At 37.1% G+C, this 18,587-nt stretch overlaps 1 long non-coding RNA gene across 1 annotated transcript; it reads right to left on the reverse strand.

Annotated features, from left to right (window-relative positions):
• Positions 1 to 7,292: 7,292 nt before the first annotated feature.
• On the reverse strand, positions 7,293 to 9,652 carry LOC141689693 (uncharacterized). Its single transcript, XR_012562473.1, has 3 exons — positions 9,489 to 9,652; positions 7,476 to 7,660; positions 7,293 to 7,391 (listed from the first exon to the last, which is right to left on the reverse strand). It is a non-coding gene; the product is annotated as an uncharacterized LOC141689693 (long non-coding RNA).
• Positions 9,653 to 18,587: the final 8,935 nt, after the last annotated feature.

Below are 18,587 nucleotides of genomic sequence, written 5' to 3' on the forward strand. Positions count from 1 at the left end.
GGATTGTTCAGCATATTCCAACATTGCTTCCCCAATAGCGCAATATTAAAACCATAGAGGCTTCTAAAACCCAAACCCCCTTGCGCTTTCGGACCAGCCATTGCACTCCAAGCCAACCAATTAAGACCCTTACCACTGTCCCCACTTGATCTCCACCAGAATTTGTTGAACATAACTTCCAGCTCTTGGCAGAGAGACTTAGGCAAAAGAAAGCAAGACATGGTATACGCTGGAATTGCTTGTGCAACATTCTTAATTAGTACTGATTTTCCAGCCCTTGAGACAGTTTTTTTGTACCACCCTTGGATACGTTTCCTGGATCTCTCCTTCAAGTACCCAAAAACTCTAGTTTTAGATTTGCCCACTAACGACGGAAGACCCAAGTAGTTAGAACCCTCAATACTGTTGTGAACCCCCAAGATATTAGACAACTCCTGTCTCTTCTGTTGACGAACGTTGGCACTAAAAAATATCCCCGATTTCTGATAGTTGACTGATTGACCTGAACACCTTTCGTAATTTGTCAGAATTGATTTGATTGCTAGAGCCTCCCCTGTTGTCCCTCGAAAAAAGAGGAAGCTATCGTCTGCAAATAGAAGATGTGATATTGATGGGGCAGTAGAAGCAATCTGACAACCATGAACCGTTCCATTAAGCACAGCATTATCAAGATCATTAGATATGCCTTCCACACATAGCAAGAAGAGGTACGGTGAGAGAGGGTCACCTTGGCGAAGCCCTCGTTTCGGAATTACTGGACCAACAATGGAACCATTAATACAAAACTGGTAGGAAACCGTTTTTACGCACAACAACATCCAATCAATCCATTTTTGAGCGAAATTCATTACTCGTAATCTATGCTCCAGATAATTCCAACTGACACGATCATAAGCTTTACTTATGTCCAGTTTAAGGGCGATTTCACCCTCACTTCCCCTGTTCTTATGTCGAAGATGATGAATAAGTTCAAAGGCCACCAAAACATTGTCAGTGATGCTACGATCTTGCACAAATGCTGACTGGTTCTCCGAGATAATGTTAGGCAACACTTTTTTGATTCGATTGGCCAATACCTTCGCCAAAATTTTATATAACACATTGCAGAGTGCTATTGGACGCAGGTCTTTCATATTGTCAGCATTATCCTTCTTCGGAATTAGTACCACATTCGTACTATTCAAATCATATGGGAAAGAAACACTGTCAAGCCATTGCTTACAGCAATCAAATATCTCACGCCCCATGATGTTCCAGAAAGATTGATAAAAGGCCGGATTTAAACCGTCCGGACCCGAAGATTTGTCAGGGTGCATTTGCTTAATGGCTTCAGAAAATTCCTCGAACTGTAACTCAGCGCATAACATCAAATTCTCGTCGTTTGTAACCTGTCTCGGACTAGTAAAATCAGAAGCTCCATCCTCAACAGTATCACCTGCAAATAAATTCGAAAAATACTGGTGGACTATTTGACACATGCCATCAGTATCCTTAACACAGTCCCCATTCTCGTTCCTTAAGTGTGTGATATGATTCGACTTTTTCCTTGCTGAAGCACTAGTGTGAAAAAACCTTGTATTATCATCTCCCTCAGCTAGCCAAAAGAGCTTCGCCCTTTGTTTCCAGTACACCTCCTCCTTATAAAACAGATTATTCAACTCCTCCTTAGCCTCCAAATAGCCTTGAACACTATCGTCATCTGTTCTATTCCCCAGGGACTCCATGATATTTTTCTGAACTCTGATCTTCTCTTTGAACTTATGAAAGAATGTCCTCCCCCATCTTGCCATATATGTTGAAACCTCAGCAAGCTTAGGAATAAGATGAGCTACTGGAATGCTCTTCCAAAACTCCTTCACCTCCGTGACAAAATTAGGTTCTTTCAACCATATATTCTCGAAGCGAAATCTGAAACTTTTCCTCGAAATATCCACTTTCATCAACTCTAAGATTATAGGGGCGTGATCAGACCTTGCAACTTGAACAACCTTTAGATGACAGAGAGGAAATTTGGACCACCAATTCTGAGTGGCAAACGATCTATCCAAACGTTCTCTAACCCAGTTCGATGTGCCTCTACTTTTTTCCCAGGTAAAACTCCCACCATTAAGGTCAAGCTCAATAAGCTGACACTCTTCTATAGTATTATGAAAACCAGTAAAAAGAGATTGAGGATGCTCAATACGACCTTGTTTGTCAGTAGCATACAACAAATCGTTAAAGTCTCCCATGATGCACCATGGAAGAGAGGAACGGGAAGCTAACTGTTGAATAAATTGCCAAGAATCTCGACGACGTTCACGCTCTGGGAACCCGTAAAAACACGTAAGCCTCCAACTAACAGAACCATTATCTAGAACACTCAGATCGATATGGTTCCTCGAGTAACTTATGATTTCACAATGAAAATTGTTTTTCCACAAAATGGCCAAACCACCACTACGACCAACTCTGTCTACAGAGAAGCAATGATCGAACCCACAGCGAATTCTCAACTCCTCAATTTTATTAGCAAACGACAAAGTTTCTATCAAAAAAACAAAGCTAGGTTTATGAACACGTACCAGGTCTTTAAAAACACGAACTGTGCGAGGTGACCCTAAGCCTCGACAGTTCCAACTTAGGCAAGTCATTTGGGCTGGCTAGCTTGCTGAGCAAGCGTAGCCAAAAAATGTGGTGAAGATTCTGAGTAATCCAGTCCAGAAAACCCAGTATCCAAATTTGCTGATTGATCTGTAGTAAAGTTTTTACTACCCGGCCCATTATTTTCACTCCTCTGCCTCTTCCTTTCCTCAAACATTAGCCCATTAAGTTCCTCTTCAGTCGGCCCATTACCCGTCTTATCCAGGTTTTGACGTAAATTTCCCTCCTCAAAATTTGAATTTGATATGCCTCCCTTGTTCCCCCCCGAAAGATCAGTCATATTAACCACTTTCCCTTTATCCTTGCCAGTTTACGTAAATTTCGAAATTGATCCCCCCTTATTTTGCTGGGCGAAAATATCGCCTCCTATCTTGGAATTCCAGTCACCTCCGCCCCCATCTTCACGCAACCACTTACTCGTATTTCCACCGGCGTTCCTCCTTGACGGAGCACGAAGCCACGTCCCCCATTCCCTGATCACTGGACCATCACCATCGCCCTCAAATTTCTTTTGACAGAAACGTTCAGAATGAGACAATAGTCCACAAATGAAACAGAAATCCCCAAGCCTCTCGTACTTACATTGCACTATCACCTCTGTTTTATCCCATTTGCAGATCTTTTTCTTTCGTTTCAGAGGCTTCCTGACATCCACCCTAATCTTCAACCGCATAAACTCTCTCCAAATGCTGTCATTATTCTTTACATCATACTCTAAGAAGGTGCCAAAAAAATTACCCAGTTGTTGACCTACCTTCTCTGTCATATAACCTACCGGGAGATTATATATTTGAATCCAGAAATCCAGTTCTACAAGTTCCACCTTAGTAGGATCTTCACCAGTCTTGATTACATTAAGCACAAGAAGAGCATTGTCAAAAGACCATGGACCCCCATTTCTGACCCAGTTAAAATCATCTTGATGATAAAATTGAAAAAGGAATAAACCAGGTTTTATATCCTTGATTGTTATCCCCATTGTCGGTCTCCAAATGTCTGCTAGCTTCGTTTTCATGACTCTGGTATTGATACCTTTCTCAGTTAAGAACCGACCCACCAAACAGAGATCAAATTTGTTGGTGTCTTCCTCCACCCCCTCGTCAAAGATTAGCTCCTCGTTCTCCTCGTTTTCAATGTCGATATCCGCCATTTGCATCTCAATATCGTCTACGGTTGTCATAATTGACACTCTCACAAATCTAAGAAGATAGGAGAGAAAACAAGCCTCTCACATAAGGAGAGAAAGTTACCCAGTCTAAATATTTAAAATTTTATATTAAAATTTTGGGGTTATTTCGCAGTTGGCGGGGACGGGGCTCGATTCAGTCCCCCCTAATTCCTCCCCTGGGCCTAGACATATACACCATGACAGGCCTCAATGAATATAAAATGCAGATTTCATAACAGAAGGGTCAATGAAGGACGGGGGCATGATTCTTGGAGTTGTTACATTAGCGGAAAGATTAGCATGAGGGGATAATTAGTAATAGAATGATCAGATGTCTTAAATATATACAATTAGAGGGAACAATACAGGATCAAGCGCTCGTTGAAGCTCTCCCATCATCATTAACACATTTGATGTAACAGAGTTAACATGAATTTCCATCTAGAGTGCATGAACAATTCTTATGTAACATTTTAAAGTGCAGCATGACAAGAATTATTAATTTCTCAAAAAACATATACAGAGACTTCCAAGCAGCTGGGGCATTTCAATGCATATATTTTCTACTCAAGATTTTATTCTTGTAAATTGTAGAAATTTAGTGAGGTTCTGCTTTTTGCTCATAGTTTGTGGTATCCAATACGTTGCAAGGAAGTTGTCGTGCCGAGTTTTTCAAATTTTCAAACTCTAATCTGATTCAACTATGATGATTTTAAGTATAAATTACCTTTCTTATGAATTTATACAACTAAAGCTTGTATCTAATTAATATCTTCCATTTTCTGGGAAGATTGTGGAGGAGCAAACTTTGTACATACACTTTTGAGAATTTATATTGGCTTCGGATGTGGATGATTAGTAATTGACATCTTTGCGAAAATTCTTCACAATTTATCTCTAAACTTTGCATTCTTCTTCTCTTGTGCTTGTGAATGTACATGTTTATTGCATTCTCTAAAAATTTTGATTACTACCAAAATTCTGAACAACAAATCTCTTTTAAGGAAAATATAAATATTGGCTCTTTACTGTGAGTCGTCGTCATCTTGTTCGTCACCGGAAGTTAAGGGGTTTGTGGTAAGATCATCAATGCTTGAGCTTTTGCTTTTGCTTGAGCTTGAGCTTGAGGACGGGCTTGGTGAATCAGCATCATCAGAGGACGGGCCAGGTGAATCTGCAGAGGACGGACCTGGTGCTTCTTCATCGTCATCGTCATCATCATCAGCAGAAGACGGACTTGGTGCATCAGCATCAGAAGACGGACTTGGTGCATCAGCTGCATCAAGTTTTGATTTAAAACCTTTTGCAAGGCCGCCTAGGCTAGTCATACCACCAAAGCTACTTAGGCTACCTAAGTCAGACAAAGAAAACTTGGAGCCTTTCGGACTCTGGGACGGGCTATCAGTTTTGGATGGCGATGAGCTTGGAGTCTCAGCTGATGATGGGCTTTTGGCGCCGCCTCCACCAAGATCATCCTTTAAATCATTGGATAAGCTGTTCAACTTGGAGAAAGACGAGAACAACGAATCATGTGCTGTAACACTTGCAACATGAAGGTGCAAGGCCAGATAAAAAGCCACAAGAATAACAACATATAATTTGGACATGTTGTTCTGTTCTGTTGTACGATAATTTAATTATTATGAACAAAACTTTTGGTTGCTGAAATGTTGTATATATAATCATAGACGACATCATTCAAAAGTGTTTGTGAATATATGGGAGGAGAAACTTATTTTGCGGATACATAAATTGGATGGTGCATGGCCTGTCTTCTGTTGAAATTTATTGGTGCAACTTAATTCCTAATTTTTTGACTAATGATGCTGGCTTAACGACACTTGTTAGAAGAATAAGCTTAGCCAACAAATGTTAATGCAAGAAAAAAAACAAAATATGTCATGAGCTTTATTACACTACTAGAAAAACGTCAATAGACATCGGCTAAAAACCGATGTCTATGAATGCAAAAATCCGATGTCTTCGTGGGTGATGTTAAAGACCTCCCATTTAACATCGGTTTTAAATTGATGTTAAATATAGCCTATAACATCAGTTCTTTGTTTAAAACCGATTTCTATATCTTGATATTAAATTTCTCATGCATATCTAATCTTCATATATCATCATAATATGGTATTTTTATCAATTTAAATATATGTGAGCTAAGCAAAATCTTTCAATTTAACCAATAAACTGATGTTACTAGTACCAGTAACAACAGTTTTCATCAAAAACCGATGTTAACAATACCTTTGACATCAGTTCTTAATTGATAACAGATGTCTATTTGTAACAAACTGATATCTATAATACTTAATAACATCAGTTTTTTGTTTTAAGATTTTTTTGATGTAGTATTTAACATCGGTTTTTACTGATATTAATGGTCCACTAGAACTGATGTATTAAGTTTTGACAGACATCATTTTTCATTTTAATGATATTTGTACCTGTTTTATTAATGCACATTTTAAAAATATAGATTCCAAAAATCAATGAACTACTGAAACCAATTGCTGCATAATACCAGTTATCTATAAATCTAACAATCAATATTCAAACATCCGGTACAACAGATTCATCTAATCCAAATATCAAGTACTACACATATCCATTCATATATTCTACTACTGTCTATATAAAGAATTTTACTTGGTACCGACAATAGCATGTAAAATATCATCTGAGGAATGCCCTTATTCTTCTGCATCTTCCCACTCTTTAGTAAAGCTCATGTAGCCTCTGGTCCCATATGCTGATAATAAGCATATGTACCTTTGAGCGTTTTTTTGAATAAATGACTTCCTGTAGTGCAAGATGACGCTATTGTATCGATACCGGACCTCATTAGATACTGAAGAAAATAGTTTACCACCATACCTCATTAGATTTCTCATTTCTTTTTCAGCCCATGTCTTAACCATTTTTCTTGGATTGTGTCGGCGATATCCATATCTGAAACGGTAATCCCCCTGTACATATCTATCTCTATCCCTGAAATGTTCAAGAATCAGAAGACTAGTAACACTGGCATTGATAAGGCGAATCTGATTGTTTAATTCAGATGCTAGCTTGGACAGAAAAATGCAATACGAATAACACGTAAAGTGCTTCACTGAGTATGCATCTCTACATATGCACATAAATACATATCTCGCATGTATCACTTTTCTCAAAAGCAAGCTGCGAGACAATTGAACATAGTGTGGCAATAGTGAAAGAAATTGTATTATGAAAGTAATAATTAGAAGACAAAGGATTGTCACACATACTTAAACACAAGTACTGAAGTTTTGTACACTTTGATCGCTAATTCCTGACCATCAGATCTTGTAGCATGATAAACATTTGCCTGTTAAAATAAAAATTTATAAAAAAACGAAAAATGAGAGTCAAGGATAAAAACATGGAAGAAAAAGAGATTTATCATTGTTATTACACACATCGCGTAAAATTTCACACAATTCACAAAAACAAAGCTCAATCAACGAGATAAACACTAAAATCCAAGAATTGAACCAAGATAGTGGTCCGTGTGGTTGAATGAATCGACGAGTGCAACAACATTTGATCGGACCTAATGACAAATTATAGTTTCATTAATTAGGTAAATAGGCTTGCTTTTAGCATAACCAAGATGATGAATAAAATTTATGTAAACCTGGGAATACAAATGTCTCAATTGAGTAAAGGCAAGTGCTGCCTGCTTTGGTGTAATGCTGGAAGTTGCAAAAAAGCTCGCTCTGGTGCTTGTGAAGTGTAGATAGCGCATAGACCTGACAAAGTACCTCTAGTATTTGTTTAATACATTTCCCATGAATGGGTTCTTTCAGTTTATCAATAAACCTGATCATGAACAAATCTTGATCAGATAATCGATCAACCATGAATGTGTCTAACTAAATATATTTCCACATATGACATCTCAAGAAAAAGTAATTCAAAAATACTTTATATTTCAACCATAAAACTGTAAGTCTCTCACAAATTTAATTAAGAACTTAGAACTACCACTCAAGAAATATTACATTTTTCTCTATATAATGCTCATCAGCTCATCCATGACTTATGTTGTGCACACACAAACACAAAAAATATAAATTTCTAACCAAGTAAGCTAGCAACAAAAGTTAGAAGTATTCACTTACTGCTGTGGCACTTGTGGTCAAAGACTTGAGCCCTGCGGTGCATGCATGAGCTTCTGGCAACATTGAGAAGTCATTGGCTTGCAATTTGTCTGTCACATCCTTGTACAACCAACTTAACAATTGACCAGCAAATCTAAAGGCATAGGCAGAAGCCAACAAAGGGAAGAGCTTGTGCTGCTGAGTTTTATAATCAATCACCTAAAGAAATAATGTAATGATTACATCCCCATAAATAATAAGTGTCAATTTGTACTCTTTATACAAAATTGTAATAAAAACTAGGCTTATGTTTCAGTTTATCATCAATGCAAGTCTCAAAATGATACTTCACAATATTAAACAATCACTAAAAACAAGAATTGGAAGCACCAAACAGAACAGAAGCAACTTCTAAGCTTGAAATTTCTTCGTATCAGATGTTCACAAGTTGGGCAGCAGAATCACCAATCTTTTACATTAGTCAACCACCTAATAAGTAATAAGTTGCTAGTTATCCACGAAGTGTAAATGAATTGCAATTCACACCTAATCTCCTAGTTGATTATATCCTATAAATTACAATCAATATATATTTTACCAAGACTCAACAACTAAATTATTAGGTCTCTCACTTAAAAACTAAATACAGATGTATTCTAAGCTGCAAATATCTAGAACTTAAAATACGATAACTACACCAACAAGCTAAGAAAGCATTAAAATTCCACAAGCAATTGAATACATATATCATACCTCTTGAAGCAACAAACCATCCAAAGTATTATACACCCTGACCAAAGTCCCCTTAGTACTGGCAGTAGCAAGAAACTTGTCGTCATTGGTAAGTGCTAAACACACAATCCTGGAACCATGTGCCAAAATAAACCTGGTCTTCTCCAACCCATAAAAATGCTCAATTTTAACTTCCCCTTTCCTCAACCCCGAAACTCGAAACTGTCACCCGATAAACATAATAAAAGAAAATTGCATCAGCGAGCAACTTAAAACCCCACATCACAAAGACTACAAGTACTTAATTAGCTCAGAACTAAAGCTTATAAAACATAACAAAGAATATTCACAAAAAGATTCAGATTCAATCCAAACCATGCAATTAATAAAGAAAAAATTAAATCTTTAACTATCAAATCATCAAATTTATAAATAAGGCCACAAATCTTGAAAACAAAAGTAGTAAGAGTTACACTTGTGATTTGATTTTCGGGGATATTTACACTTATGAATAGAATAGAATAGGATCTGTATATAAATGAATTCACAAATTGGCGCTAGCTGAAAAGAATTTTGAATACAAAAGCCAATAAAGTTATCGCCTCTAAAGATATGTGTCTGCCATTGTAGGAATGCGGCTATTCTCACAATAATATTCAGATTGTAAATTAACAAAATCAATCCACACATCATAAAGGCGCATTGTAGCAATGTCCAACTATTTCATAAATTAACAAAAATAATCCTCAAGTAATTAAAAAATTAGGGTTTTAAATTCAAACCCCCCAATTTGAAACTTGTTGTATAAATCTTACCCAGTTCAAGTTAACGTCATTCTTGAGGTTCTCGCCTATTTAAACCCCCGACTCCAAAATTTTCAACCTCTGGACTCGAAACCCCCAAATTGAAATCGAAGTTTTGACCTTGAAGCTTTGGTATTTGACCTCGAAGCTTGTAGAGGGCAGAGTTAGGGGAGTTATGCTCGTCGAAATTGAAGATTGTAGATCTTCATCAGCAATGAGTACACAGTTCTTGTTCTTCATCGGTCAAGAGAGTAGAGAGAGGAGAGAGAGAGAGAGAGAGAGAGAGAGAGAGGATGATGAGTGTTTTTTATTTTTGTTTTATGTTTTTAGATAAGGGATGGGGAGATTTGGATACTTAAAAAATTTGAAGTAAAAATTGGGGGAATTTTTAAGAGGGAATGAAATATTTGGCTAAGGGGGGAAATAGAAGAGGCGCGCTGAATTATTTTTTAAAACAGACTTACAACATCGGTTGGGCTAAAAAGTTGATGTCTATATTAACAAAAGACATCGGTTGATTAAAAACGATGACTAAAAAACCTTTTACATCGGCTCTAGGAGCACCCGATGTCTAAGAGGCGATGTCTATTCTACTTTTTCTAGTAGTGTTACAAATATAAACCAAAGTACGATGGAACCCTGATCTGGTAAAAGGAAAAAGTCATTTTTAACAATGTCATAAAAGGAGGAAATCATAGAACCAAAAAATGTCTCAGAATAAGCTATCATATTTAGATATCTTCTTCTTCTCTTCCCACTTCCACTTAGGTTTGTCATTCCCCTTTGTTCACCAATATATAGTATATATAGAAGCAGGGACGCTCTTCATCATGCTAGTTTAAGCGGTTCTGTCAACAACTCACCAATACTTTATCAATCTCGTTTAATTTCTACTTCCTAACAAAATGAGTATCGCTGTTGCTCAAAAATTAAAATATTAGATCAATCGTCCATTCACGAGAAACCTAAATTAGCAAGTTATTGTATTCCAATCATCTTAACAACATTTCCTCCAATTCGATGACGATTGAGAATGTACAATGATAATAGTATTTTATAGAGCACGAGATGCATCTTCAAGGAAAATAGTATTAAGAGTGATTTCAATGACATAAAGTTTTCGGTCTTAATTAAAGACAATCCTCAAATTTCTATATCATTAGAGGAATTTATTCCGGTTAGCTTGTCTTTTTCGAGGACCAATCACACTCCAAAGTTATTTCTGTTATTTTTCACCTCTGCGATTCACGGGTCTTTATTAATATTTTTATATTATTTAAAATTATAATAAATTTCATTTTGGATCATTACCTTAATAGTGTATTTATAAATAATAATATAAATATTTGTTTTTGGCGGGATCCTGAATCTTGGTTAATGTATAAATAATAATATAAATTTTTGCTGTTGGTGGGATTCGAACCTGAGAGTTTTAGTATTTGTATAAATAATAATATAAATATTTGTTGTTGGCGCGGTTCGAACTTAGGAGTTTGAGTAGTTTATATTCTTTTAGTATTTGAACCTAATGGTCATAAATAGGATTCATATTTCGTCTAGGTCAGCCTTGAAATTTCTTTCAAAACATGATTATTTAGGAAGATAAGATTTTCAATTTTAGTGTATCTAACTTTTGAAAATTTTGATAAAATAACATTTATTCACATTCATCTAATGAATTCGCCAAAATTCGTACCTACCTTCAAGCTCACAATCATATCGTAGTATTATATTTAAGTTTAACCAAAGGGTCCAACAGTTAAGTTTCAATGTATTTCATCGCGCGTTATCATAGATGGGAGTACTTTACATTGGAAAACTCAGTACTCATCCATCTAGATCTTAACGAGTGTTACATGTTCTAGTCTAATATTGTAGGGTTAATAGCTCAGTTTAATCAATATAGTGCTAAAATACAAGTAACTATGTAAACTAACAAGTACATAAAAACTAAATAAAATAATAAGAAACAATCTTTTGGTGACATGAAAAATCCTTTTTCAAGGGAAAAATCGCGGGTGAGTGTATATTTAGTTGCACTTATCAATATTGCAGTTATTGTCTTTTAGGTGATGGATTTGATAATGTTGTTAGATTGAAGAAAAGGTTTCAACTGTATTTTCAGGCCTAGGTCATATAAATTTTCAGGCAATGAATTTGATGACTAAAAATCAAATGGTAAATGGATTACCACATATTATTCCTCCAAAAGAAAATTGTGCAGGGTGTCTAATGGCGAAACAAACTCGTAAATCATTTCCTTTGCAAGAAAATTATAAAGGTAAGGCTGTTCTCGAATTAATTCATGGTGATTTATGTTGACTGATATTTCCAGATACATCAAGTGAGAACAAATATTTTTTTCTTATTGGTAGATGATTTTAGTCGTGCCATTTGGGTGTATCTGTTGAAAAGCAAAGACGGGGCATTCAGATGTTCAAAAAGTTCTGAACTTTGGTTAAAAATGGTCCAAACAAGAAAATAAAGACTTTTCACACGGATAATAAGTTCAATATTTATTGTGCAGAAGCTGGTATTATTCGACACTCCACCGCTCTATACACGCCCCAACAAAATGGCGTGGTGGAATGGCGAAATCGTACAGTGGTTGCCATGGCAAGAAGCTTCCTGAAAAGCATGGAACCGCCATCGTTCTTGTGTGGGGAGGCATTCAGGCACTCTTTTTATGTCCTTAATCGCCTGCCTGCTCGTGCTCTCTCTGACCAAACACCGTACGAAGCCTTGAAAGGTGAGAAACCAGACATCAGCCACATACGGGTTTTTGGATGTGTGTCATACATGAAGATTCCCAGCGTCCAAGTCAGTAAATTGGATGATCGCAGCAGGGCAGTTATAAATATTGGTAAGGAACCGGGTGTGAAAGGGTATAGGTTATACGACCTTGTAACAAAAAGGGTCCATGTTAGTCATGACGTGGTGTTCGCCAAAAATCAGAAATGGCCCTGGACTGAGCATGATAAGGAAGAGTCAATTCCGCGAAACTATTTTAATGTATTCCCAAAAGAACCAGTGTCGGCTCACGACAATGAATTCGAAGACGGAACCGATACTTGGTTTAATACCCCAGTTAACAATCATAGAAGTGGATACGATTCAGAATTTTTAGAAGTAGGATCTGCACGGTCAGGAGCCGAGCACTCAAGTGCGGATGACAGCATCAACAGTTATGAGAACTCTTCTGAAGGCAGCATGGAACCACGGCAAGTCAGACTTCTTAGTGACATATATGAGGATACAGAGGAGATGGAATTGGTAGACGAACTGATGCTAATGGGAGTGGACGAACCGGGCAGTTACAATCAGGCTTTAGAGAAAAGAGAATGGAGAATTACAATGGAGAAAGAAATGGAAGCAATTGAAAAAATGAAACATGGGTCCTAACAGAATTGCCTCCGGGTCAGAAATCTATTGATCTAAAATGGATCTTCAAGCTGAAACGGGATACAAATGGAGAAATAATCAAGTATAAGGCATGAATTGTGGCAAAGGGTTACCACCAAGAACAAGGAGTTGACTTTGATGATATTTTTGCCCTAGTAACGCTACTTGAAATAGTGCGCCTACTCCTAGCTTTGGCTGCTAATAATGGGTGGCAAATTATTTATCTAGGCATGAAATCAGCTTTCCTCAACGGGGAACTTAGTGAAAAAGTGTACGTGACTCAACCCGAAGGTTTCAAGAAAAAAGGACATGAGCACTTGGTTTATAAACAAGTGCCTTGAAAGCATAGGTTTGTCTCGCTGCCCATACGAACACGCACTGTACACCAAACGTGAGGGAAATGATACTCTGATAGTTGTAGTCTATGTAGACGATCTGTTAATTACTGGAACCAGCACAACACTCGTAAACAGGTTCAAAAATCAGATGAAGCAGCACTTCGATATGAGTGATCTTGGTTTACTAGCCTACTACCTGGGAACAAAAGTGTTGTGCATATGTTGTGTACTTGATGATTTCATAAACAAAATATCTAAGTAGATTTTACTTAGTGAAATTATGTAGCACTCGACGGATAAGAATTATAGTCCCGACGGATAACTCATTATAGTCCCGACGGATGATTAACTTATTATCCATCGAGTGAGTAGCTTATGTAATAATAAGTTTGTAGCACAGTTATGTATGCACCTTTGTATAGAATCTGTAGTAGCATATAAATCATGTTGACTTTAACTAGATATGCAGAATAGGTTGATTAATTGTACATAATTGATGTCTTGTAATTCTGCATAATTGATATAGAGTCAAGTGCCAAAATAGCTACCGACGGATGATTAACAAAGCCATCGACGGATGATCAAATGACTATCAACGGATGTTTAATATGGCAGTCGACGGATGATCAATTAAATCATCAACGGATATTCTGAAAGTCGACGGATGATCATATGAAGAATTCAAACAGCAGTTGAACAGTGAAAGCTGACACACAGCCGTCGAGATGTATACAAACACACTGTGGAAGCCCATTAACTGGGTAATAGAGGACGAAAAGCAGCAAAGCTTAAGGCTGTTAGATTTTATATTTGTTCAGTCTTTTTGACTTTGTAATCTTGGTATTATATAAACCAAGAGAGTAGCAAATAGAAAAATAACCGAGATAGCTGAGAAACACAAAAACAGAGAAATCTTTGTAAGCATAATCTTTAGCATTTCCTGTATTCTCAGCAGTTCCATTTGTAAGCAGCTGTGAGCATTTCTGCACACAGAGTCCTCTCGATATATTATATATATATCTCTGGTGGAATTGTTTAAATCCACCAGAAAGTTTTTAAAGACTCTTGTTTTTAATTACTTATGTTTTGATCCATTTAAGTTTACATTCCGCATTGTGCTAATCAAAACAAATATATCTATAATCGAGTTGAACATTTTTATTTCAAGAAAAAGGTTCAAGAATTCCATTCAACTCCCCTTCTGTAATACTTGCTACATTGTTAAGGGACTAACAATTAGTATCAGAGCAAGCTCTTGATCTACAAAGAGTTTAAAGATCAAAACAATTCAGGAAGATGAACAAGAAAGATGTTGGAGTCAAGATTCCTTTTCTTGATAAAGATAATTACCATCATTGGAAGGTAAAGATGCATTTTCATATGCTTTCTCAAGATGAGGCCTATGTGGACTGCCATCTGTTCCAAAGCCAAGGCATGAATGGTCTGATCCTGACATTGAACAAGTCAGGAAAGATATGGTGTTGATGCAGATATGTTTGATAACATCATCAACTGCAAAACTGCCAAGGAAGTTTGGGACACAATACAGATAATTTGTGATGGCACTGAGCAAGTAAGAGAAAATAAAATGCAGCTCCTGATTCAGCAATATGAGCACTTTCACAATGAAGAAAGTGAGTCACTCACTGACATTTTTAGTAGATTCCAAAAACTACTAAATGCTCTTAAGTTGCATGGAAGAGTCTATCAGACCAAAGACTCCAATCTGAAATTTCTCAGATCTCTTCCAAAGGAATGGAAACCAATGACAGTCTCATTGAGAAACTCACAAGATTATAAGGAGTTTACTTTGGAGAGACTGCATGGCATTCTTAAGACCTATAAGCTTGAGATAGAGCAGGATGAAAGAATGGAGAGAGGAAAGAAGAAAGGAGGATCCATTGCGCTAGTTGTTGATCTGGAAAAGGAGAAGGAAGTGAAGATGGAGGCTGTAGAATCAACTTCAAAGGTCTGTGAGAATAAGGGTAAGGGGCTAGCTGAAGAAAGTGAAGATTCATTGAGCCAAGATGACATGGAGGACATTGATGAGCACCTAGCATTTATTTCAAGAAGATTTGCCAAGCTCAAGTTTAAGAAGAACTTTGGAGCAGCCAAGCCAAATAGAAACATGGTGGATAAGTCAAAATTCAAATGTTTCAAATGTGGCTTGGCAGGGCATTTTGCAAATGAGTGTAGAAAGTCAGATTCCAGTAAGAAAAGGTTTGAGTCTGTGGATTATAAGCAAAAATACTTTGATCTACTCAAACAGAAGGAAAGGGCTTTTATTACACAAGAGAATGACTGGGCAGCTGATGGTTTGGATGAAGATTAAGATGTCAGCTATGTCAATCTAGCCCTAATGGCCAAGTCTGATGAAACAGAGACAAGTTCCTCAAGCAATCAGGTAATCACTACAAACCTTGCACATTTATCTAAAGCTGAGTGTAATGATGCAATAAATGACATGTCTACAGAATCGTATCATTTGCGTGTTACACTTAAGTCTCTCACTAAAGAAAATGCTAAAATTAAAGAAAACAACTTCTTTTTAAGTGAGAGGAATAATGTGCTTGAGTCTCAGTTTGTTGAGTTTGAGAAACTAAAAATTGAGTGTAAGATTGCCAAGGAGAAATTAATTGAGTCCTTGAAAAAGGAAGAAATTTTGAAGAAGCAGCTCGAGCGTGAACAAGAAGTGATTAAAGCATGGAAAACAGCCAGGGATGTTCATGCTCAAATCACTAAAGTTCAAGGAATTGAGTCTTTTTGTGATGAAGCCTGGAAAAAGAATAAAGAGAATCTAGAACCTATTTTGGTAGATGGGTTGCTGACAGATGTAGACTCGACGGATGATGAGGACTATCCGTCGGATAACAAAAAGTGTTATCCGTCGAATGATAAAAATCCTCATCCGTCAGCTGTAAGCAAACCCATTAGCAAAGCCAAATTAATCAAGCTAAATGATAAGTATGGGTCTGTTTCCAAGAACTTTGTTTCAGGAGAGTCAAGTCAAGCTAAGAAAGGGAAAAAGGTAAATGTTGGTCACATGACTGTCAAACAGTTGAGTGACAGACTTGAGAAAATAGAGGTAAAAACAGATACTAAAAAGAAAAACAACAGGAATGGTAAAGTAGGGATTAACAAACACAATAACTACACACCTGATAAATATGCCCCTAGAAAAATCTGTGTCAAGTGTGGTAGTATAAATCATTTGTCTGTTAATTACAAATCTGCCATGACTACTCCCATGTCTGTTCAGCCTCAATTTCCTAACATGAATGCCATGCCTCCCATGCCTGTCAATGCTATGCCTACACAGAACATAAATGCACAGTTTGCTAATATGCCATTTGCACCTAATCCATATTATGCTGCATACAATATGCCTCAAATGCCATTTAGCATGCCTTACTGGAATAACATGTTTGCACCAAGCATGTCATTTCCTGTTAGCCATAATATGCATGATAATTCTATTGCATTAAATGATTTCAAAGGCCCAACCCAAATGACTAAGGAAGAATCTGAAATTCCTAAGTCAAATGAGTTAAGACCTAAGAAACAGAAGAAGAAGAAGGCTAACAAGGCAGGACCCAAGGAAACTTGGGTACCAAAATCAACTTGATTTGATTTTGATGTGTGTAGGGAAATATAAAGAATCTTTGGTACTTGGATAGTGGCTGTTCAAGACACATGACTGGTGATTTTACCCTGCTTACAGAGTTTAATGAAAGAGCTGGCCCAAGTATTACTTTTGGAGATGACAGCAAAGGTTATACTGTGGGATATGGCTTGATTTCAAAGGACAATGTCATCATTGAAGAGGTTGCCTTAGTGGATGGTCTCAAACACAATCTGTTGAGTATCAGCCAGCTTTGTGACAATGGCAACTCAGTAACCTTTAACAAAGAAGCCTGTGTTGTGACTAACAATCAAAACAACAAAGTGGTTCTCACTGGTGTGAGAAGAGGAAATGTGTACCTAGCTGACTTCAACTCAACCAAAGCAGAATCTGTAACTTGTCTTCTCAGCAAAGCAAGTCAAGATGAAAGTTGGATATGGCACAAGAATCTATCCCATTTAAACTTCAAGACCATGAATGAGCTGGTAAAGAAAGAACTAGTAAGAGGCATTCCTCTAGTGGAGTTTACAAAGGATGGACTGTGTGATGCCTGTCAAAAAGGGAAGCCGATCAAAGCATCATTCAGGAAGAAACTTGATTCAGCAATTGAAGAGTCTCTGCAACTGCTTCACATGGATTTGTTTGGACCAGTCAATGTATTGTCAATTTCAAAGAAAAGATTTTGCCTAGTAATTGTAGATGATTTCTCAAAGTTCTCTTGTACATATTTCCTAAAGTCTAAAGATGAGGCTAGTGAAATCATCATCAATCACATAAGGCAAGTTAACAATCATCCTGATTTTAAAGTTAGAAGAATCAGGAGTGACAATGGAACTGAGTTCAAGAACTATGTCATGAGAGTATTTTGTGAGGAAAATGGGATCTTGCATGAGTTTTAAGAAGAAAGGACTCCACAACAGAATGGAGTAGTGGAAAGAAAGAACAGATCTCTTATTGAAGCTGCAAGGACAATGCTTGAAGAATCAAAATTACCAACATATTTCTGGGCTGAAGCTGTAAACACTGCATGCTACACTCAGAACATCTCTCTAATTAATCAAGCAAGATGCATGACTCCTTATCAATTGTTCAAGAACAAGAAGCCAACCCTAAACTTTCTTCATGTCTTTGGCTGTAAATGCTATATTCCGAGAAATCAAACTGATCAAAATGGGAAGTTTGATGCTAAAGCAGATGAAGGAATTTTTGTTGGATATGCTGTTGGTAAAGCATATAGAGTCTACAATCTAAGAACCAACATTGTTGTGGAATCTATACATGTTGTATTTGATGATAAAAAGATTGAAGGACTGAAAGATGGAGATTACCATGAGAGCCTCACATTCGACAATGTTGAGATGGTCAGTGATGGAAGTGATGATGAGAGTGATCGAGAAATAGTGTCTAAGGATAACGCAGACAAATCTACCACCAATGAAGCACAAAACTCAACATCCGTCGAGTTATAAAATGCTTCATCCGTCAGAAGGCAATCTGTGTTATCCGTCGGTAGACAACCTGCCTCATCCGTTGGTACTCAAAATTCACCATCCGTCGGGTTATCAAAAGGAGCAGGAAGTCAAGGCAGATCACCCATAGAAAGTACCTTTTTCTCAAATCAAAGATCCACAAACTCAGGGGGAGTTTCTAGCAATCAAAACTCAATCACACATCAAGACAACATTGAGGTCTCTTCATCTAGAGCTAATCTACCTCAACCAAAGAAATGGACAAAAGATCACCCCTTTG

Source organism: Apium graveolens, chromosome 10, assembly GCF_009905375.1.
Source record: "Apium graveolens cultivar Ventura chromosome 10, ASM990537v1, whole genome shotgun sequence".
In the NCBI taxonomy this organism is placed as follows: domain Eukaryota; kingdom Viridiplantae; phylum Streptophyta; class Magnoliopsida; order Apiales; family Apiaceae; genus Apium; species Apium graveolens.